At 40.7% G+C, this 24137-nt stretch overlaps 1 long non-coding RNA gene across 2 annotated transcripts in view; it reads left to right on the top strand.

Moving 5' to 3' along the window:
* LOC139804626 (uncharacterized) overlaps positions 1 to 24137 on the top strand; it is a 79408-nt gene that overhangs the window by 44378 nt on the left and 10893 nt on the right. The window contains exons 1-2 of one of the 2 annotated variants that reach the window (XR_011729463.1): positions 11130 to 11313; positions 18684 to 18866. This is a non-coding gene — a long non-coding RNA (uncharacterized lncRNA). Of the gene's footprint in view, positions 1 to 11129; positions 11314 to 18683; positions 18867 to 24137 lie in introns of those variants that run through there. The other variant, XR_011729464.1, reaches the window with a different exon arrangement.

The raw sequence follows: 24137 nt of genomic DNA, 5'->3' as shown, positions 1-24137 counted from the left end.
GTGGGCAGAGGATTCTCTTCAGTCCTCAGATAAAAACCAATTGTTAATATTTTCTATAATTTTGTCCACAGAGCAAATTCAAGGCAGACCCTTTATTCTCCAGGACACTCAGTGACCAATGGAAGAAAAGAGTGCAATGAATTATTAGTGATCTGTGTAACTATTGATAAAATGTTGCACTAACTCTAACTGCAAGCCATGATCATATTATTATAAAAAGTGAACGTGTCAGATACCAAATCACCCAGGTGCATAAATCTGATTTGATCACTGAATCAGATTTCTATCAACTCTGCTGGGCACCATGATGTGCAGCTCATGCTCACATGATGCCAGCTGTGAAAGAACAGGCAATACCTGATGGAGGACTTGAGTCAAATGGTTAAATGGTGCAGACAGTCCCTGACCCAGGGAGAATTCTGCCATGAAAAGTAACTTCACTGAGGTTACATGCTGAGCAGCTGCCACCATGAGACTGAGGGGCATTTTGTAACACAAATGAGCTGGTAGTAGCAGCTCTAACTCCAGATTTACTCTCATGTCAAACCACAGCCTGGGTACATTGTGCAGGTCCCAAACCTCTGTGTAGCAGGAGCTGACTGTGTCCTTTCCACAGGGAAAGAGTGGTTAAAGTAGGAACGAGCTTCCTTGTGCTCATGGGAGGACCCAGGACTCCATACTTTTAAGGCAGCTTCATCAAGCCAGCAGGCTATGTGGGACTCTTTGAATTTCAACCAATATGCAATACTTTGTATCTTAATATGACACACAGAAACTGGAGAAGGTATGGCTGACATAATCATGTAATACCAAAATGGTTGAAGAAGCCAACCTCCATGGTGACAGAAAAGCAGAAGTTTAATTTATAGGCATAGTGAAAGGATTTAGTTATCACATTTTTTTCATGACAAAAGCTATGATTCCTCAAAGTGTACAATTTCTCATGCCAAGTGTGGGGTAAAGGTTTGATTTAAACAGAAGCAGTGAATTCAATACCAAGTTTCTTCTAAATCAGAGATGCCAGACTGCTTTTCCAACGTGTGACTTCAGTCAGTATTTCCTGCAGTCAAGGGGGAGAAGCTGGGCACAGCATTTTACAGATAATTAGCTGAGGACATGACTGATGCTGAGAATTAGAAGCCACTTCCAACCAGAGATGCCTGATTGACCTGATAACCACAGAGCAGCAAATGGCAGTCGATATAATTAGGGCCCCTCTAATTTCCCTGGTGTCAAAAATGCCAAACCCCAAATTCCACGGTTTCTTCTCTAAGCATACAGTAGAACCAGTCAAAACAGCTATAAATACATTTCCCCTGTATCTGCACATTCCATAAGTAGTACAAATATAATTTTATAGCAATAACCAGGACTTGAACAGTGGGATTATCTGCTGAGATTCAGACAGTCGTATAGTTTAATTCTACCATTAAAATCTGAACTCAGAAAAGATTATGGAGCATAAACCAATTCTTGCTTTTAAAACAAAACCATGTGCAACAGGGTGCTGCTTGCTTATTCATGAGCAGGCTGATGTGCTGGCAGCAAACAAAACTTCAAGAGCAGACATCATCCTGCTTCCACTGAGATTGGTGAGGATGTTGTCACTGCCTCTGAGGAAGGAGGGACAACACCCTCTTTTATATCTTTTTAAAGGGGCTTCCTCTTCTTTTCTTTATACTCGAGAAATTATTTGATATTATTGTTTGTGTTTAGTCCTTTATGAGTAGTTGTACATAGCTGATTCAAGATCCCTCAGTAGCAAAGACAAAATAAACTGGAGGTAGCTATAACAGAGCTGATGCAAGAAACCAGGGGAATTTAGAGATGTTGCCACTGCCCCAAGCAGCTTATCCTGCCCAAGACACTCTTTGTGGGTTTGTTGTTTACAGGGTTACAGCTGGTGTGACTATAAATGAAGGAGCTGTAGATGAGGACATGATACAGCTTCAGCCCTCCCTATGTATAAGGTGCTCTTACCTCACCTGAGTTAAATATTTCATAACCTATTTTCAGTCTTTCAACTGGATACTTTGACCACTTGTGTACATGAGGATACACTTGAGCAGCCCAGGTTCCTTTTGTTCAAGTTCAACCCCTTTCTGTGAGTTAAATTTGTGGGGAATGTTATTTTCATTCAAGTAAATACTAAAGCAGAGGAATAATACTTTTCTCCTATAAACAGATTTGGATAGGTTGCAAAAACTTGCTAAATATTGATTCTGTTCTTGTTTATTTTCAGAATCTGAGAATGTCAGTAGAACCTGAGAAAGCCTTATTAATTTATTTAGAGAAGAAAAGTGTACTTCAGTTATTTCAAATTATAGTCATTATCACTTTAAATAATTAATTTTAACTTGTGTGTTTGAGAGGTGTAGAAACATCTTTGTGAGAAAAACACATGATAAGGGAACAGGTGTTCCCCTGCAATTGCTTGAAGTGCTGCTCCCTGTTTCTCATGTGGTTGTGCCTTATTTCTATTCATAAAAGTGGTCATCTTAGGAGAAAGATCAAACACTGTTTGGTAACCAAAATCCTTGAAGGAGGGTGGACCCCTGAGGAACCCCCTCTCTCCCTGGGGTCTGCTTGACTTCTCAGAACTGCAGACACATTCATAACTGGTGAGGAGGTGCAAAGGAGCTCATGCACTTCCAGAAAAAGATCTGGCAAACTTTAATATCTATTTTATTCTTGTTTTACTCTGGCTGCTGTGTGGGGTTATAAACCCATATTAAATATCAAGCAATTAAAAATATGTATTTCATAGCCACTTCTGTCACAGTTTTTGTGACCAAGTGGCAATAATTAATTTGGGGTTTTAAGTAATTCTGAAATTATGGATTCAGATAAAATAGGAACACAGTAACCAGTGATAAATGGTTATTCCCAGAGTAGGATCTTCTCTTTGCTTACCAGGTACAGCTCCATAGTAAAAAGAATGGGAAATTTTAAGAATTTTTAAGATCCCCCGTTGCAAATGCAGAGGAGTTTGGGCAAGAAAACGTGATTCCTTGAGTCTGGATTTATCCAGAGTAACAGAAACTACATCCCACTCAATAGCAAAACATCTGTAAAGTTTCTGAAGACCGTGAGCCAAGAATTTGGTTATTACCTCCCCAAAGGACAGACACAAATATACCGGGAAGCTTTCACCCGGCGTTTTCCATCAAACAACGCGCGGCTCAGCACCGTGACCGGAGCCTCCCTTGTGAACGAGGCGGAGGGAGGGCGGGCTGCAGCCCCCCGGGGCTGGCACAGCTTCTGTCGGGGTTATTCCTAACCGGGAGGTGCGTAAAACAAAGGTTTATCCACAGCCAGGGTCACTACCCCCAGACAACCGCACCTTTCCCCGGCACCGCCCGCCGCCCGGGCCCTGCCCCCGCCCTCCCTCTGCAGCAGCTCACGGCCGCCCAGCAGCGTTGCCCGGGGGAGCAGGGAGCTGTGCAAGGGAAGAAGAGAGGTGACAGCGGGGTGACACGGAGGGGTGACACGGAGGGGTGACACGGAGGGGTGACACGGAGGGGTGACACGGAGAGGTGACAAGGGCGGGACACGCACCCCACCCCGCCCGTGTCACCCCGCCCCGTGCAGCGGCCGCGCCGTTGATTGGCGGAGCCCCGCGGGCGGTGCAGCCAATGGGGAGGCGCGGCTGCCCGGCCATTCATGAAAGCCAGCATGGCAGCGCGCGGGGCGGGCTGGGCGGGCTGCGCGCGACCATCGCCTCAGAGGGCGGGCGCCATTGTCCCTCCCTATCGCCTCACGCTGTCGCTATCGCTTGTCGCTATCGCCTGTCGCTATCAGTATCGTCTCCCGCTATTGCCTGTCGCCGATGCCACCGGAGGGCCTCGTTCCGCGCAACGCTGCGTGGCCCTGCGCAGCGTGGCCCTGCGGGGCCGCTTGTTTGTGTGCTGGAAGTCAAACTCTGCCTTCCCCAGCGAGCGCCTGCCATGAAGTAATTTTTTAAATATCTTTTTTTTTTTTCTTCTTTTTTTTTTTTCCTCGGTGCTGATTGAACTCATCTGGTTTTGGTTCTCTGACAAATTAATTGAACTTTCCTCTGACTCAGGGGCCTTCTGACTTTTGAAGCAGATTTTGTCTACATGCCGTCTCCCAGACGAATGCAATTTAATTTTCTAGGCTTTGAATGAACTTTACGTTTCCAGAAAGCCAATGAAAGAAGCATTTGTTCTGGTGATTGCGTTTCAGCTTTTACAAATATGGCACAAGAATAGAAGCTTACAAAATGTTGATTTTACTGCAAATGATAACCAACCCCAAACGTGTTAGATCCTGAGATGCTCGGGACTGATAATGTTACAGACGATGAGTTGTTTTCTTTTAAGTGTAGCAAAAAAATGCTCCTTAAACAACTGTCAGAGCTCTTGCAGAACTGAGCTGGGACAGCATCGAGCCTGTGCCCATCTGATGTGCTGATAACTACTGATTAAGGACGTGTTCCCCTTCAATTCCATTTCATATGGTTAAGTAGGAGCTGCAAAGTTCAGCTGGAGTCCAAATCCCCCAAGTCCTATATCCAAGGGTTACAATTCAGGCTCCCCAGTGTTGTGGTTTGTTCCACCATTTGCTTGATCTGCCCTTGAGGAATTTTAAAACTTGCCTTTCAAATGTAATGAGACAAATTTTGCTCTCAGGTGCCTGAACGTTTCTGCCTGTGATCATCTTCTGTGTGTATCCAGTATGTGAAAACTGATCTGATGTAGTACAGACAAGGCCATGCCAGGCTCAGAGACTGAAGAATGAGTACTGAAGGTACAGTCTGTATGTGCACTCTGAATTTTTCAGTTATATCTGTTAATTTTCCCTGTTTAAAAAAGCAATACGGCACATAGCTGATTTTGTGGGCTCTTGCTCTGGTTTACTGGGGTACATTTAAGCACATTCTTTAAGTTGAGCACATGCTTACATAGTTTGCTGAACTGGGAATAAAGAGAATCTGCTGTGCTTCTTGGCCCATCTGAGTATAACCCCCTCCTTCCATCCAATCAAAAATCTTCGTAAACATGAATTAATTTATCTTTGAAACCCTCCTGGGAAATAAGGGTGTTACTTTTGATCGTTTATATTAAATGCAATTGATACTGGAAGACTTATGAGGACATCAGGAATCAAACCCAAATGCTGTCCCATGCTTTAGCTTTCATGACCACAGCTCAGAGGGCAAGGACCTCACCCAGCTCTGATTGACTGAAGAGTTTCTATCCTGGGCTGACCCTCACACCATTTCTGGTTCTTTATCCTCTGATTTACAGTTGCTACTTTGAAAAGTCAAGTAAAGAGCACTGAGCTAATTGAAAGCCTCTGTTCCACTGAAGTGTTAGAAAAAATTCTCCTTGTAGACCCTTACATATCTACTTGAGCAAGAAAGAAGCACCAAGTGTAAAAGGCAAGGCCATCAAGATATTTTGCAGTCCTGGGATACAGATGGGGAGCTATTCTCATACCCTAATGAAGGTTGCTGTTGATATTGATAAATGTGCATCTCTGTAATATTTTAGGTCAATATCAAGCTATAATGTGTGAAAATACATTGAAAAAGGGAAGACTTTTGTGTTGGCCAATAGTAATCCTATAGTCCTTAATCAGATTTAATTTGCTGATGTTTCTGATGCTGATGTTTCAGCATACTTTTAAAAGATTCCCAATTTTAATACATAGTCATACAAATTATGTGTAAATTATTTATATTAATTCTACAGCAATAGAGCATACTGTGCAATTATGTTTTATCCCAGAATTATAACTTAGTGCCTCAGCTTTTAGTACAGTGAGCAGTATAAGTATGCAATAAATGCACAGGTAGTCACTACATTTCTCCCAAATATCACCAGTAGTGTCAGCTCAAAGCAGCACAGAACATGTAACAGGAGACTTCACTCTCCTGTTTACTTGAGTGAGTCATGAAGGATGCTCTGTTCTTCCTTCTCTATTTTTTTTCCAGTTCTTCTTTTGTAAGAACACAGAGAACATAAACTTCCAGTCAGAATTTTTACTCCTGCTTGGCTTCTAGCCATTCCTTTTGCTTATTTTTCTGCAGTGCTAGCATCTACCTGAATTTGCCTCTCATTTTCCCCCTTTCCCTGTAGCAGGAGGTAATTAATTTTTTTAAATGTGTCTCCCTGACTGAGACTGATATCAAAACTGTGCCAGGATTAACTTGCAGGTAGGGAGAGACAAGAGATGAGGAGCAGGCTGGCAACCCAGCTGCCTGTGCTGTACCATCTGGCCTGGGGAGGTAGGAAGGAGAAGCAGAGAAACTGGCTTCAAACTTTCTTCCTTGGCACAAGGCAGGGAGAGAAATCTGTGCGGGGTGATTCTGGTGGAAACACAAGAGCAGGCATCTGGGAATGCAGCCACACCATCTGAAGAGTGCAACAACAAAGTCCTTGGTGATAACCAAGGTATTTTACAACAATAATGACTTTGAACTGTGAACCATGCTTCAGAATATCTGTGCAGCTGTGAGGGAGTGAGGAATGAAACAGATTTCATAACTTCTTTTTTCATGACTTTTTTTTTCTGTCATGCTTGTACAGGTTGTTGATACAGCAATCGGCCCCATTTTATTACAGAGCCTATGGGACTGGTATTACAGATTTTTTTTCTTTTATCAGTATGTGCCTTTGGCTCCCCAAAACAGCAGAATTAAAGTGGCCTTCTTGGACCAAATCCTATCCTTTTCCATTATGGAATAGTTTTCAGTTTAAATTATTCAGTGAAATTATTCACAGGTGAGGCAAGTATCCTATGCCCCTTGAAAAAAAAGGAATTAAAAGTATCTCTGTGCCTTATGACATTTCCATATCTGCAGCAAAACTTCACTTTTCTAATCAAAACTGAGCAAAGTGCTCTTAGAATGACAGTCAGAGAGTAAGGGAAATTAATTGGGGAATTCTTGTCCTGGCTTTTAAGTTGAATTTATCTTCATGTGTGTTCAGTCTCCTTTTAATTCTGCTTGTTTGAAAGTGGAGCCTGTTCAGGAAGGCAAAGTGTTGATTAACAGTTCATCCTCATTTAATAATGGTACAAAATTTGGTTTGAAATGAAAGAGAATTCACTTCAGGAAGAAACAGGAGTAACTTGTAAAGATTACATCAACCAAATGGGAAATGGAAGCAGTCCCATGGGGCTCAGGTAGTTTTGATTGCAGTGCCAAGGGTGTAAACTGCCAAACAGCTTCTGCTCACTTGAGCTGTTGTTGGTTTTCCTCTTCCTTCTGACTGCTCTTAGGTGTCCACTGCTGCCTGAGCCATTCCCCTTCCACTTGGAGCAAGCCTCTGAGCTTGAAGTCCTGAGACTTCAAGGCAAACACAGCTGAGGGAGAGTTGCTGGCATCTGCTTACACTGCTTCATCATTCCAGCCACCCAGAACCACTGTCTGAATTAGCTAAAGAAGTATTTGCAATGTGTGTTTACAAACAATTGCTAGACAGAGTTTGTCTGCACAAAAGTATTTGTCAAATAATTTTGAGCAGGAAATAAATTCAGAGAAGTAGATTCTCTTTTGAGCAAGGCAAGGAGGTGCTTCAGATTTCTTTCTTGTCTCATCTGGCTAATCATGCTGCAGAAATATTAAATAAAGGCACTGCAGCTACAAGATAGAGCAGGATGGGGTTTTTTTGCTTAGACTTCAGATGATGATGGATTATGTCAGTTAAACATTTTAGGAAACAGAAGTCACTTCTCTATAGGAACTCACCAGCAGTACTCACAGCTAAACCACAGGAGCTCAGTGTTTGAATGAATGCTGATGCCAGCCTTGAGTGAATGACTTTTAAAAGCAGCATCATGTAAATGTGTCTGAATAATATAAAAGCAGATTGGAAGCAGTTCCTGAGACTTAAGTGAACGACCATTACTGTTGTCATTTCCAAATGTTTGGCAGACTCTCCTCTGACCACTATATTTCATTTCCATGCACCCCTGTACTTCCCAGTTCCGGGCAGGAGCAGAAGCAGAAGTAATAAAATACCACAAGAAAAGCTATTCTTGTGATATTTCTGGTGCTACTGGATGCAACACCAACAGGAAATCTCATGAAAAAGTCTGTTCCTTCACAGTTTCCAGGCCTGCTTTGGAAACCCAAGCAACTTAGTGGAAATGAACAGCAAATTGTCACCAACCAGTTTTGCTGAATAAAATTCTTCTCCCAGCATTTCTGGTCCAGTCCTCCTGACTCCCAAAGGTCCACAAGCCTCATGGTGGTGACAGAGAAGGCAGTCAGTCCTTCATGGGCAGCACAGAATGGTCTGAGCCTGCATTTCCATCTAGTTATCTGATGTGAAATGAAGAGACCTGCAGACATACAGCTCTCTCTCTTCTGCAATGCACCCCTCTTACTTGAGAGCCCACCATGCTTCAGGGTTGCAACCTTCCTGCCTCCATCTGTGAAGCTCTGATGATGATTTGTAGCACAGTGGCTGCTCCCCTCTCACTTTTCACCTCCTGTGTGTGTTAGCCAGGAGGACTCCTGGTGTCCTAAGGGGCTGGGATGGTGGCAAGGGAAAAGAGCCCAGAAAAAAGGGGAAAAACTGGCAGCTTTGCAGCCAGCTGATGCAGGAGCAGCCCACAGAAACTGTGGCAACATACACAGTGAAAAAAAGAAAAAAGTCTTGGGGACATTGATATGATTCTCATCTTTCCTTTTCTGCCAATCTCCCCACCCCTTGTTGCTTCTGTGTATTAAGTTCTGTGAAGAGGATAGGGAAGGAGCTGTGCTTGTTTATTCAGTTTTTCTAAAAAGTTAGATTTCAGGTGATAATTCAGCCAGGTTTTTGGCCACTTGCTTGGATATTTGAATGCCATTTAAGTCCAAGAATTATCATCTAGGGATCAGTCCTCAGCCCACAGAAAGGAGACTTTTCCTTGGACTTCACAGGGTAGCAAATCAGGTCCACAGTGCTCTGCAGATCTTAAAACCTCCCTGGAATGTTTTGCATAAGCTCAGCCTTCAGCTTGCAGATGGACACACACACTGTCAAACCTGATGACTCAGATGTAAACCCTTCCTGAAGTGTCACTCTCAAGAACAAATGCCTTCCCTCTGGGTAGCCCAGACAATATTTCTGGCTCTCCAGCTGTAATACCAGATTGCATTTGCAGTGTCACTTTGGCAGTTAAAAAACCTTGTCATAGTCATCTGCTTCGACACCAAGTGTCTACTCCAACTGACTGTGGGCCTCTTTGTTTTCCTCACATGCAGCCAGGATGCAGGTCTCTGTTTGTGAGTGATGTTTGATAATCAGGGCATTTGGAGATGGAATGTAACCACTTAAAACTGTTTAGTTTGTCACTTTTGGATTTGCTACATAAGGCTCTGTTAATACAAACGAGCCTGTTTATAATATTCATCAGACAGTGGAAGAAATTCCTCTGATGTCTGTATAATGCAGCAAGCAGACTCCTTGATTATTAACATACTGATTGTGTACTCTGATTTCAGATGTTAGCTCAGCACTGGGGGAAGAGAGCTGGGGGAATAAAAAATGTAAGGCGCATGACATGCTTGGGATTTGGTCTGTGAAACTGGAAAAAATATTTACATGGTTAGATCGTGTTTTTATGTCATTCTTTCCTTTTATGTAATATTTGGAGAAGCCGCTGATTTCTCAGTTCTTACCCAAATCAAGCCACACCTCTGAGCACTGGAGCAATCGTCCTAGGAATGGGAATGGGAGCAACATGTCCCCATCCTTCCTTAATCCTTGATGTACTCATTAGTGTTGGCACAGGGATCATCTGGTGCATCTCAACCTTCCTCAAGCTCAGCATTTACACACGAGCTTAACTTCCAGCACAGGGGCTGGGATGCTCAAGCATTGGGTCTGTGTGCTCCCTCTGCTCCTGTTTGTGGTTGCTAGATGCAGCAACCTCTCCCACCACGTGCAGCTAACCAGATCTTCCTTGCCAGCCCTCAGTAAGAGCTGCAAAGTCAGGAATCCTGCACTGCTTGCTTGTGCAGGAGAATAGTCCTTGGGATGCAAGTCACAGTGATCAACGTGCTTAATATTCCCTGGCCAGTGATAACTTTTGGTGGGTATCAGTTACTGCATCCAATCAGCAGTTCCTTACCCTTTTGGAATTCTTTCATTTATTAATAAGGCCTTTTTGATGCCTTAGTCATAGAAAATACAGCAGATACTTTCTGCATTACTCAGTGTTATCATCTCTTGAGTATTATATCTTCTTTTAATTTAGTGTTTGTTGTTTTTTCAAAGGAACTTTCACTTTTGCTTAGTTTCAGAGCCCACCCTGCCTATCCCCTGGATGGGCTGAAGTACATTAGATATTACATTAACCAGCATTAATGTGGAAATTTAGAATCCAAATAGAACTTGTCCTGTTGCCCAACAATGAGTCATTGTCCTTTTTCTCTTTTTAGCCAACAGCAGATTCAGAAGCTGTGAGACAGTTTCCTGCAGATAAGAGATAAATTGAAGGGAAACCTGGCAAAAAGATGATGGTCAAGCTGCAAGATATCATTTCCTCCAAAGCCCCTACATACTAATTAACCATTCCAAGCATATTTTCGACAGCATTTAGGGATTTCCTCATCAAAATAAACTTCCTCCCATGTTATCTTCATTTTTGACATCCGGTGGCATAGTCTGATATAAGAGTCAGGGTTAAAAATCCTTGATATGGGGTTGTGTGTGTGTGTGTGTGTGTGTGTGTGTGTGTATAAATGTGCACAAGCGCGCGCGCGCACGATTGAAGCTTTGCCAGTATCACTTTGGAATTTTAATGCTTGATCCAAAGTCCTCTGTAGTCAGCAAGAGATTTTCTGTTAACTTCAATAGTAGCAGGATCGAGCCTCCATCCTTCTGCATCCAGATTTTTTCATTTATGCCTTATGACTTGTTTATAACAAACTACAGATGGGCTTGAGTCATAAAGTTCGGAGTATTCGGTTTAGAGGTTTTGCTTTGGGCCCATCCCTTTAATGGACTGCTTATTCCAGACCTGCCTTTTAAAGGGAAAATATTGTCAGAATGAAAGTGTATGTGCAATAAACAAAGTCTCATTTCCTTCCCCTTAAGTTTTTTCCTCTTTTGAAGCTGATTTCTTAACTGGACAATTAGTTTTAGGTCTGCCATTGAATGCAAACTTGTCATACCTGATTTGCAATCTTTTCTGTTTCAAGTGCTATCAATTATTTTCTAACTAGATGCTCCTGTGGGATCAGCTGTCACTAAGAGCAAATTTGAACACAATGGGTTGCTTCCTATTTCCAAAAGAATCTGAAGATTGTCAAAGCTTGACAGGCAGCTCCAGTTTTAAGATGAAGCAGATAAGGTAGGTTTCCCTGTTAGGTGCTTTTGAACACAAGTAGATAAAGGAAGTATTGTTTCTAAACAGGGAATGCCATTTATAGTGCAAATTCACCCTTATTAAGAACAACCTATGGTTGCTTTAAACACACAAATACATTTGCACTGCAGAGGTAATAAAATACTTACGAGTCTTTGCAAATATTTCTGCAGACCTTGCACGTACTCTTAAATTTGGCTTCCATATTTTTTAAATGAGAGACTGAGTAAACTGTTAAATAAGCAGTAGATGGTATAGTATAACTGTTGTGTAGATCAAATGCACAAGGTGTTGATTTTATAGCCAAATTCACCAGCAGTCAGCTAGAAGTTAAATTTATGTAGCTTTGTTTTTGAAGATGGTTCATATATTGTATGCCTTGGTACTTACTGATGTATGTTGCACATGGAGGTCAAGTGCTTGTTATTTTAGGCATATCATAAAGGAGAAGTGTTACAACTTTTAGGTCTAAGGTAGCAGGAACTATTTTGTGCCATGCCACTTTTGTTTCAGGGGAAAGGTGCCACTGAATCACTCCTTTGTGCACAGAGATGTGAGATTATCTTTGAATGTGCACTTAAAGAAAAAAAAAAAAAAAGCAAATTATTCTGAGTGATGCCACTGGCTTAATGGTCTCAAGATCTGAAGCATTCCAGTTGCCCACAGAAGAGACTCACTGTGAGTACTGGAAATGCTCATTACCTACTTCAGGGAAGAGAATAGTCCTCCCAGTCCTTTTCTGTTTGCAAAGTCAGTCTTGCCCATTTGCTTGGCTGCTGGACATGTGACCAAACTGTCAGTGCCAGTTTTGGGCTGGGTCTGTTGTGTGTCCCCACTCCCTATGAAGAGGGTAAAGAACTTCCCCTTTGCAACCCAAGGCAAAAACCTGAATTATTCAGGTGTCAAACACCCAGTGACTTCAACAATAAAGCAGTGACTTCAACAATAAGTCACGTGCTGGTACATCTGCTTTTGAATGAAAGACTTGACACCATAGATGGGAGGGCCTGAGCTTTCAGGTGTACATCTAAAAAGTAGCTGAGAGGTAGAAGTCATCTTTCTCCCTCTAAAATCTGAAACAATCCTAACAGGAAATAGAAAAGGAGAATGTGAGCACTCAGGTTTATCATTTGTAGTCAATGTGATATTTTAAACTTTAATATTTTGAAAACTTTGAGTTAAAACAAACATCAAGGAAGAAAAAAATTAATTCAGCACTGTTATATTTAGCAAAACACCAAGGAATGGTCAATATCCTTAGACAGAGAAGTACTATACAAGCCTGAGTGCAGCTGCCACCACATTGATGGATTGTCCCCAGAGTGGATCAAAAGCAGGAATTTTGGCTACAAGAGCAATTCATGTGCTCTACTGATGGAGAGAAGCAGTGTTATTTCCACTTGCAAAATCATAGGGCTCCTTTGCCACAGTTTTACAATCACCAAATTAGAATCAGGTGTTAATTAGTACTTGTATTTGGCAAGCTCAGTTTATTGAGAACATTTGCCTTGGTCAGACTTTTGATTATTTTGGCTCTGAAACCTGGTTTACATTGATTTAATCATTAGGATACCCTCTTCTAAGACTTTCAAATGATGCAATTAAGTGCAAATACCACATCTCCTGCACAGCAACAGGGATCTGAACAGTTATGACAAATCCTGTAGACAGCAATAAGTGCAATTTTTTAACATTTAACAGGGCCTTGTTCTGTAGGAGAGCATGTACCAAACATTACAATAGTATATCTTCTGCTTGCCTGTTGCCATGCTTGTTCATTGATATCATGGCATATCTTTTATCATACAAGGAAATTGTATTGAGTTTCCAAATGAAAAATGAAGTGTTTATTGTATGGGGACATGAGACTGCATCTCCTGTTTATCATTCCAACTATTTACAAAAAAAATCTGTTTTATAATTTCATCCAGAAAGCAGATAGAGACTGTAGCACGTAATACTTCAAGAATTACTCACCTATTATTAAGACATCTATTAATAAATACAATATTTAACTTACTTATTTTTAGAACCCTACTTAACTATGTATAATCTTCTACTTTACACCAACTTTGTGGCAGCTCAAATATTTCAGAGAACTCTACACATTTTTGTCACATTCATTACTGTTCCATTTGGAACAATTTGCTACCATTTGGAATATGCATTTTTAAAGTAAATTTCTAATAGTGAATCATTTCTAATGATCTGTACGAAGGTACAAAAGTAAATCAACAATGATGCTTTATCTGAAATGGAAATTTTTTCCTCCTGCAAAATGTGGTAGTGGTGAGACTGTCGTGTAGCCAAATTTTTGCTATGAGCAAATACTGTAGTAAGACTAATAATGCAGTTACTTCTAAAACTAGACAATCATACATTGTTAATTTTTAATCTTCAGTGATGCTTTTGACTTTGAAAGGAAGGGCTTTTGTAGCCTTCTTCATCCTAGAAGCATAGCCAGATCTAACAGAGTACTGAGAGCATTGTCCCTCTGGAGCTGAGGTGTCAGGATCCAGCACTCTCTGTTTGTTTATAATTTCATTCCCATATGATTGAAGAAAAACACCCTGACAAAAGGAAGTCATCTCTCTAAGGAAGGCCAAATCTTTTTTTTTTTTCCCCAATGCCTTGAATAACTTGACAATGGTGATTTTTATCAGATGAGTCATCTGCCAGATTTGATGAACCACTGCTCAGGTTGTGGATCCATTAGGGGTTTGTGCTTCTCTCCATGACAATGAAGTTGGGGGGAATAATGAGGAGGCAGCTGCTTAGATGGAGTGGCAGTGTCTGTCCAGTCCTAAACCTTTAGCCAAAATCAACAGTGTGTCTTTACAGTTGATCTAGGGAATGATGTTACAAAAATGGGATGTTTGCACTAATGACTTAGTCAAATACATCTGGAGCCTTTTTCCCTGAAGAACTGAAACTGATGTAATAACACAATGCAGTCTCCTTATTATGTAAATCAAGAGGCAGAAAGCTGAGGACATTATTTAAAGAAAACAGAGGAAAGCTGAAGCTTTGCTCAAGTAATTTCCCATTTTTACCCCATATGAGCTCTTGCAGATGGCAGGAAGGAATAGAAAAAGCAGCAAGCCTCCTACTTCCCAAATATGAGACAACTATCTTCTCACAATAGGAAGACATAAGAAAAACTGTTAACATGAAAGAAAGTCATGGGTAGGAATCCAGAGTCTGGGTTACAACTGATTAAATGCTCCTGTATAGTAGGGAAGGAGGAATTTTTGTTCTGCACTTAAAAATCCAAAGACACAGCTTGCCTTATCAAAGACAGCAAACCAAAAACATATTCCCATATTCATTGCCCCTGCTCTAATAATCTGCTTAAGGCTCCAGTTGACAGTCTCTGCTGTCTCAGAAAATCACAAGGATCAAATGTGTCTCAGGTACTGTGGTTTATAGCACCTTGTTTTCAAGTACAAGTGTTGAAAGCTAAAGACAGGACAAGGAGGTCATGGTGAGACCCTCTGGCACAGGGATGAAACTGAGAGCTGGCAGCAATAGCACCTTAAACCCTTGCTCTCAGCTCCAGTGAGGTCCATCTGCCACAGACTTCAGTTTCTATAATTTTGCAATTTTTTCAGTATTTGCTTGTTCTTATTTCTGGTTTAAGTGCCTAACGCTCCACTTATTTAAACAGAGTTCAGCATAAAACAGACAGTACAGAGGCTCCTGCATTACTGTAGTTGAAGGCTGGAAGGCTGTTTTGCACCTTCTAATCCTACAATCTTCATTTAGTATGAAGATTCTAAGAAATTCTAAGAAATTAGTAAGAAATTCTAAGTCTGCATGAAACTTTTCTTCCTGGCTCTGCAAAGACTTGCATAAACAAGACACGTGCACTGAAAGGCAGCATCACCTGCAGATACAAAGTTCTTCCTTCATGCACCTAATCACTAGACTTTGCTGTTAGGGTATTTTAAACTTTTCTGCTCTGATGAGCCTGCTCAGAGTCAGTGTTTCCACCTACATAGATCCTTATTCTTCAGTGTTTTTGTGGGCTGCAGTGAAAGTGTAAGGCAAGGAGGACCTTGAGACTTTCTAGTGCAGAGCAGGGGCTTTTCAGACATTATTTGATTTGCTATAACATAGCCAGGTTAGCAACCAGAATAAAATAATGTTCTGCTGGAGGCAGCAACATCCTACATCTCAGGGATGCACAATCCATTCTCTGCACTGATGGGATCTGGGTTCAAGTAAGAACTTATATTTCTGAAATATGGAATGCATTTGCTCTTGGAACACATGTCCTTTTTATGCCCTCTGATTCATGAGCTGGTTGCAAAGCTACAAATTTGCTATAAAATTCCTTTTAAGGTGCAGTGCTGCTAGAAATTTGTAGAATAATAGAGGTCCTTTCATCCTTTGTATTTAAACATGCAATTTGCTTTAATGGGATCTGATCAACCATTAAAACCCACTCTGTGTTTTATGTGTTTAACAAAAAACATACTTGCACAAGTAAAATAGACTGCATGCAAGGCTACAATATACCTATTTATGTTGAAGATATAACAAGGTCTTGCAGAATTCCTTTTGTCCTGAGGGGTTTATCAGCTCTGTCCCAGCACCACTGGTGTTGGTCAAGCCCTTTGGAAGGAAAGCTGCTGGTGTAACGTGGTCCTTTGTTAGGGCCATGGGTTGGCAGTCCCAAAGTGGGGACTCAACACCTGCAAGGGGGGATGCTCCATCACAGTTCTGAAGTCCAAACAGTTCTCTGATACTTTCCAGCCATCACCTACCCAAGAATTCCATCATTTTGTGGCAGGAGCTGTTTTGTCAGATAATGGCTGGTCAGGAGGTCAGTTAAAGGGGTCTGACTCTTACCTGAAATGCTCACTGGAGTAGGAATCACAGCCATGATGGCAGCTGTACAGTCCAGAAAGTTTAAAGCATCCAGGAAAGGATGCTTTCCAGGAACTTTTGAGTGGAGTCTGTAATACTGATTGTCTCTAATGTTGCTGGTGTGACACTGAGAAGAAAAAAGTTCTCAGTGTTCAAGGTTTATTTGAAAGACATGCAAAAAATTGAAGGTTGGCTTTTTCCATTTTAAAATCAATGGATTAGCCATAGAATTACAGGGCTTGCCATTTTTCTCAGTGAATAGGAAAATACCATTTTTTCATGTAATCTTGTTTGGTTACTTACCAAAGTTTTGTATTCTTGAAGGCATCAAGCTGGCATCAAGCAACAAGGGAGACTTTCTGGCTTGTAGTTCTAAGGCCTTTTCACAGGCAGCACTTTGCTCAAAAGCTCATTTACTTAGTTTTCCTCTAGATTATTTTTTTTTCCAGTGTTTCATCTGGCATTGTGTTTGACTTTTTTTTTCCCCCCTTAATTTTCTGTTGTTGTGTTTTGCCTTTTTTCCCCCCTCTTCTTCTGTATTTTTTTCCCCAAACAATAAAAACCTAATCACCAAATCTGCTCAACTAACCAGCCTGTGTGTATGGATTGGAGGCCCTGTGTTTTCAACTGTCAGGACCTGTGAAAGTATTTACAGAGTAAATAGGACATCATAAACATAAGCATCAGTAAAAAAGCAAGAAATTAATTGCAAGAGGTACTTCAGACTTTGGGACTAAGAACTGAAAACTTCTTTGATATCTTGGTCTCTGTATTTTCTAGAAATTTTGTTTTTCTTGCTGCCATTAACATTCTAGAATGAAAGGATTAGAATGGATTTTTATTTTGTCATTTTGTCATTTTTATTTTGTCACTTCAGAGCTGAAGGTGAGCATAAGGAGACTTATCAAAACTAAGAGCTGCATTTTGATAACAGTTCCATCCTCTTAAGGAATGGATGTTGCTCACTAAAGTTTCATGCATTCTTTCAAGGAAAAGCATATTTTAATCCTTTTTTTGTCTTTTTTTAAATTTTTAAAAAATATTTTGTGACCATGAACATTCCAACTTTTCCTATCAGTCCAGTGGTTATAGCCAGGACTACAACTCATTGAATCACTGCAGTTTTTAAGATAATAGTAAAAACCCCAAGCTCTTGGTTTTTACACATACATATATTTAATGCTAAAGATTACATTGTGTAACTACTTTTAAAAGAATATTTTACTATGCTGGTCATGAAAAATAGCACATACCATATTTGTCTTCACATTCTTTTTCAAAGCCCGAATCTTTGGGCTGACCAATTGATCCCAAGACCTCTAAAATATTCTGTGATCTTTCTAATTGGTTACACTGATGTCTGCTGAAAAACAGATGTGATCAACTGCAGTCATCTGTGAGGCTGAAACAGAACTCAGCATGGTTTTCTCAGGAAAACTTTATCAGTAACTCTACCTCTTTCCAAGGCATGGATGTAATCCATAAATAAAAGAGCTGCCATTTGATGAGAAGGAGGAAATTCTATCTTAGTCAATGACAGGGAAAGTGAAATGTGGTCACCCAGAGTTCCTGCAATTCAAAGCCAACTCGTGCCCACTTTAATTATTATGATGTATGTTCCTGATCAACTTTAATAGGACTGCTTGTACAAGCAGAGGATCTCAATTGCAAGGGTCACATTTGCTTCACTTTTTTCATCTCTATTTTAGAGTTAGGAAACCTGCAGAAAGGACAAGGATCCTTTGAAAGGACCATCTGTTCATCTGACTCCACCTCCCCCTGAACAGATCAGCACCAACTCAGGGTGGTCAGTTTGGGTAGACCCCCTGGATAGCAACTAAGTGTAGGAGTAGAGGAGGAGTAGATTGGCCTCACACTGTCTTAAGAAGCTGTGAGACTCAAAGTGTGTTGGGAGAGGACTGGAGTAGTGCAAGCCTGGATGGCAAAAGCCACCACATAGACAAACCAGTGACACCAGATACATCAGTCAAGGAGATGACTGCAACAATTGTTATGCTTTCATATTTTATATTGTATTTCGTATTTTATTAATGGTAATTTTCTCTTTAATTTCTCCACAGGTTTTTCAGTGTCAGTGGAAAATTAGAAAGCAAAAATTTCATGTAGCAAGGGAAAGTGGAGTCAGGAACACAGACCTACAGGGGCCTGAGAAGTAGATTAATGGTTGAGTAACTTGTTTCTGGGCACTGCAGGACCAGTGAGGATAGAGACTGCAGAAGTTAATTATTTTGATTAGTGAAGGATATATGACTCTCAAGGAATCTGAAGAGCTTTGGTTTTGTTCCTTAGACTCTAGATGGGTTGTGATAGTCTGAGGCTTTGGCAGTCATGATGGAGTTAGTTGCATTTGAGCCTCACCTCTGCTTTTCATGTGAACAGTGAAGTTATCCACATGCAAGCTCTCTGTGTTGACTTCTCTTTGGAAAACACTATTTCAACCAGCTGCTCTCATCTTTGGGCAGGGTGAGGTCTGTCTGGTGAGCTCAGCCCCACGGCAGCCAGAAGAAGGCCATGCTGGTGACTCCTGCAGGGATTCTTCCCAGGGATGCTGACATTGGGAAGCTGCCTCTGCTCCCAGGAAGGATTTCAACCCATTAGGAGAACTGGCCCAGCTTGAAAACTCAGCCCTCCATAAAACCATTAAGGTAGGTGACATCTTCAGGCACTATTTACATGTGAGGGCTTAGGCAGGTCTTGATTTTATGTGAAAATGAGACTCCTGATGCCAGCATGTGGCTTTGAGGCCTGTGATTAAAGCCAGGGACTTAGAATGTTTGTGGTTTTATCTTGTTACTTTTTAGTGCAAAGGTCTTGCAGGTACCTAATATACACAATACAGCATTTCAATGCAAATTTGTCATGAATTCTGCTGGCAGAAGTAATGTCAATAATCAAACTGAAATCAAGGACCAGTGTAATGTGAATTTGTGATTCTTAGCCACCCCAAAGCTCATTCAGAATAAAGTAACAACTATAACAATAAATTAATTAAGTAATATCATATTTTTTCAGAGGACACAGGCTCCCAGTTTCCATGCAAACTGCTCTGAAGCCAGCTGCTTCTGCATCCAGGAAATGTGTCTATTCTGGTTCCTGAGAAACAAAGCAGACAAGGGCTATTTCTAGTGGCCTTTCAGGTCCAGTGTGGGTGGCTGAGAACTTTGAATCAAAGTCCTCCCTTTACAAAGTTGAACTCAGTGATAGGAATTTTGAACAGGGCTCAGAGACTCAAACTCAATAAAGTAGGAGACTGAGACAGTTTGTAATCAAACAAGCAACTTCTTCACCTCTTGGAATGAGAATATTATCTTCAAGAAATGGAAAAAGCAAAATAAATAGGAAAAAAATCTCAGAAGAATTAATTTAAATATTAGAGGGTACTAAAATCTAGGAAAAATGTCCTGGCTCATTTTCCTCAAAACATTTTGATAGACTTTTAATAAACTAGGAAACACAAAAAAATAGCTGTCAACTTGGGCTAACAAACAAAAAAATTCTGGCAGATGTATGGAACACTCACTCTTTTTCATTTTCATTTTATTTTATTTTATCCAGTAAAATCCAGTCAGTGTATGTTACTATGATATGGGGGAAGAGGGAAGAAGGGAAGGCAAGGAAGAAGGTTAAGGACTTTCAGCCTGGATGCTTAATTCTATATCTCTAAATCTATAATATACAAATTATTTTGAGAGGTGCTTAAAAATCCCAGAACTTCACCCCAGAGGTCTTTAAGGTTGAATTTGTCTTCTTAAAATGATGTGACCCAATGCTCTTTATTCAGTGAAGAAAAGCAGCTTTTTTTTTTTAAGGCTTTATTTCTGAATCCTTGCTTACCCTAAATAAGATCTGAAATGGTTTCTTCTGAACCTTAGAGGATCAAGGACTAGAGGCTACATTGTTTTTGTCTAGTGATAAACATTGTTGCATAGTTTTAACACTAAAAGTGACACTTTATTCCAGTTTTAAAGCATTTTAAAAATATATACCATGTGTAAAAGGAAGAGAGGGAAACTGGTAGGTATTTAATTTTTTTAACACATTCTAGACACTCATAAATTGCTGAACAATGGAAACTGCATGCAGGGGTAGTGCCTGGACTTAGGGTGAACCATAGCATTTCATAAACTTGTAGAGCAAGGCATGAAGTGCTACTACTGGGAGTCTGCATCACAGAGTATTTGCTCACTTAAACCCCAGGGTAGAGGAGAAATTTTCATGGAGCTTATAGTGATTTATAATGGGAAGCATAGGCTTTTTCATAGACATTGTTCTCAGTGACAGTGTAAAGAAAGAGAGCACTAAATCTCTTCTCATCATAACTAATGATTAAGTCAGCAGCTTTTTTGGAGAATACAGAATGGCCTTCTACAAAAACAAAGTATTCTATTGTGATGTATTACATTTTAAAAAAAACCCACCATAAGTATCCCATAAGGCTATTGCAATATTTTGAACCAGATCTTCCCTCTTTGTCACCATATTGAAATAAATGGAATGTGTCAGACTGAGTAATGCTCTTTCAATAAGTTTTTAGGAGCTCACTTAGAAGTTTGGCAAAATATAAAGAAACGAGGAAAACTTTCTCAGGATCTTCTATGGCCTGAATGAAAGATCAGTCCATTAAGGAGAAAAGCTTATGCTGATGCTGACACTAATAAATGGGACAGAGAAAGATATTTCTGCTTAGTTTGGGCTACCTTGCTCCAAGTTTGCTGCCTCAAGTTGCCCTGTGAAATAAATCAAGCAGCTGAAGATGATTCATTGCATTACAAAGTTCCCATCAATATAATGGGGAAATCAGTTTTGTGTGAGTGTTCAAATGTGAACCCACCCTCAACTATTTGGAGTCAAAGGGCCAACAGCCCCTGAAAAATTAACTCCCTGCATCCACCACACAGACCTGCATTTGAACTGTGGCATTAGGAATGCCTCTTCCTTCAAGAGGGAATTTCTCTTACTCAATCTGGATACTTTAGCATCACATATTATTTGGAAGAATAGACCCTGATTTTGTTTGGCCATTCCTTCTCCAGTGCTTTCATTTCAGATCCAATCTTGGCCCTACTGAAGTTAGGGGTAGCACCCTACATTTGTCACCAGGATTTCACTCTCTGTCTTGACCCTTGGGCAAATTTTTAGAAGGTGGAACTTCGAGTTAGATCTAGCTTGGATATTCAGTCTCTTTTGTAGGGACTATAAACACATTCTCTGTTATAAATACATTCCTTGAAATATTTTATACATAAAACACTTTAAAAAATACCTCCTCAGGGCTCTTTGGATGGAAAAATTTGCAGTGGAAAGGCAATGGCAAAGAATTGTGTTTAACTCAGTGAGGGACACAATTCAGAACTCCATTGATCTCCAGAGTTGCAGGTGCTGTATTTTAATACCATCTGTCTTTCATTCTTTAGGAAAAAAAAATGGATTCGTGACAATCCATTTTTAAGAGATTCTTCTTTTGTAACACTGATCCTACGGTGTGTTCTTATATTAGGTAGTTTAAACAATTCTGAAATGTTTGAAATCTTGCCTGCTTAGTCCTTTTTTACACCTCTGTGATAGTGCCTCTCCTGTGTCTCATGACTGGAACCTACAATTCACAAAAGTTACTGTTGGGTAAAGTGGATCCTCCTCAAACTTAAAGATTCTTCAGCTTTCTTTTTGTTTTTTCCCCCCTTTGCCTCACAAAGCTCCTAGTCAAGAGTAGGATAGAAGAAAATCCCATTAGATCCTAATAATGCTGCTTCTTTCCAGAAGGAGTCACTACAAAGTAATTCATTTCTTCAGCTTCCACTCGTTTATCAAAGGCTTGTGGTGGTGGCTGCTGTGGACCCAAAAAGCCTCTTCCTACTGCCAGCCTAGCCCTGTTTTTTCCTTCCTTACTTAAACACCACCTACAAGTCCACGGGATGGATAAGGGGGAGCTGGAACTCACCCAGTCTGTGTCAGGTATGAACAGCCCCAGTTCTGCTCCCTTCCCACATCCCCCCCCCAGTCAGAGGGCAAGCGCCGCTATCAGCTGCATTCCTCTGTCTCCCCAGCCATGGGCAGCTCTGATTTTCTGCTTTCCTTTCCCCCACCCCCCTGCTTTTCTTTATTGTTATGTCTTTCCCATCAAGGGAATTCACCCTCAAGTTCAGATCACACACACTTAGGAGATGAAGTGGAGAATTGGCCCTTTGTGAGCATGTGAAGGATGCTTTCCTTGACCTGTCAGGGAACATATTTTATTTGATGAGAAAGAATGCTGGGCCAAGTTCCTCCCTACTGTAAGCAGCCTGCTAGAAGTGGACTAACATTTGGGACAAGCGTGGCCTACTTTGGCTGGGAGAAGGTCTCCACAGCAGATAACACTTACTGTTCACAATGTATTGGCTGCTTTTAATGTTCTTTTAAGTGATGGTGGGTGTTTATACCAAACAATGCAAATAGGAAGTCATTTGTTTGTGAGGGCCTAATCCTGAAGCCCTTATTTGGTGTTTACTGAAGTTAAATCCAGCCTTTACTCAGATAAACTCCAGTTGAATTCACAAGGTCTTTGCCACAGTGAGGACAACAGGGCTGTGGGAGTGTGCTGCTTGTTTTTTGGCCAAAGCACAGAGATATTTTATGTTAAAAACACGCTCTGAAGAAAACAGAGGCACACACAATGACTGCCTATATGCATGTGGCACTATACGTGTGCACACCAACACAATTGCACACTAATCTAATCAATACATTCATTTCTTATTAGAACATAATTACACATCCCAGGAGGCTGTAACAGAAAAGTCCCATTAACCCCTCATGCCCTTTTCAGCTTTCTTCTGCCTTTCCATCTAACAGACCCCTGTGTCACTCCACTCATTAGCAGTTACTGTCTATGACATTGTTACATAAATAAGGATGTCGACCTGTCAGAATGGGTCACTCAATTCAAGGCTGATGATAAATATCTGTCCCTCTGAATTAGGCCAAAGACACCAGAGTACAGGACAGCTACTGTTGATTATTGGATAGTTAATGTATAGAGGACAAAAGGTGCTGAGGCCTGGTCACTTTTTGGATCATTAATATGGATTTAGGCCTGTTGTTAAAAAAAAAAAAAAAAAAAAAAAAAAAGCACACACAAAACTAGGTTAGCAAGAACATGCATAACTTTCAGTTTGGGATAGAATGTATAGATAGATGGTGGGTAGATTCACAGTGTTGAAGGTGTGGCTTTTACATGAAGTTGATGGTGCTTTTAGGTAAGCAAACAAAATATTTGTGGGTCAGGATGAAAATAGTTCATGCTCCCCTGATCTTACAAATGCAATGTAAGGAAAAGGCACCATGGATGCCTTTCAATAAGCAGAAATGACTCCAGGAAGGTGAACATGCAGTAAAGGAGAACTCAGCTCAGAAGAATCTAGAGAGCTGCTGCTGAGCCCTCTCACATGGTTTGCACTGAAACCCATCAGATATTGCCAAGACTCTTCTCTGAAAACTCTGCCTTACATTAAAAACTCCTTTTTCTACTCAAATAGCAAAGGGACTGGAGAGTATCTGCAACCCCAGTTCATTCATTTAGTGATGATTATCTTTTTTGCATTAGTGACAGATTATTCCTTGCAGGTAGCACTTAAGTGTGATGAAACACACTGCTTTGATTTTACTAGCAGATAACATAAAAATATCAAAGCACTTCTGTAGACAGAAGCTCTTGCCATTCTAAATAAGAATCAATTAAGACCTTTTTCCAAAAGACTCAATGCTGTAACTCACTGGAAATGTTAGGTGCTGGGCAGGAACATCCCTTAGGATTTGTTTATCTAAAAGTCTAGTCACAGCATGCACAACTTTCTCTGAGTTCAGTGTCCTACAGGATCAGACTGTCCTATCACTGTCTAGAATTTATTACAATTTGCTCTGAAAGGGAGATCCAGTCT

Source organism: Heliangelus exortis, chromosome 18 (genome assembly GCF_036169615.1).
Source record: "Heliangelus exortis chromosome 18, bHelExo1.hap1, whole genome shotgun sequence".
NCBI lineage: Eukaryota > Metazoa > Chordata > Aves > Apodiformes > Trochilidae > Heliangelus > Heliangelus exortis.
The sequence above is the reverse complement of the archived record's forward strand: the minus strand, read 5'-3'. Positions and strand labels throughout refer to the sequence as shown.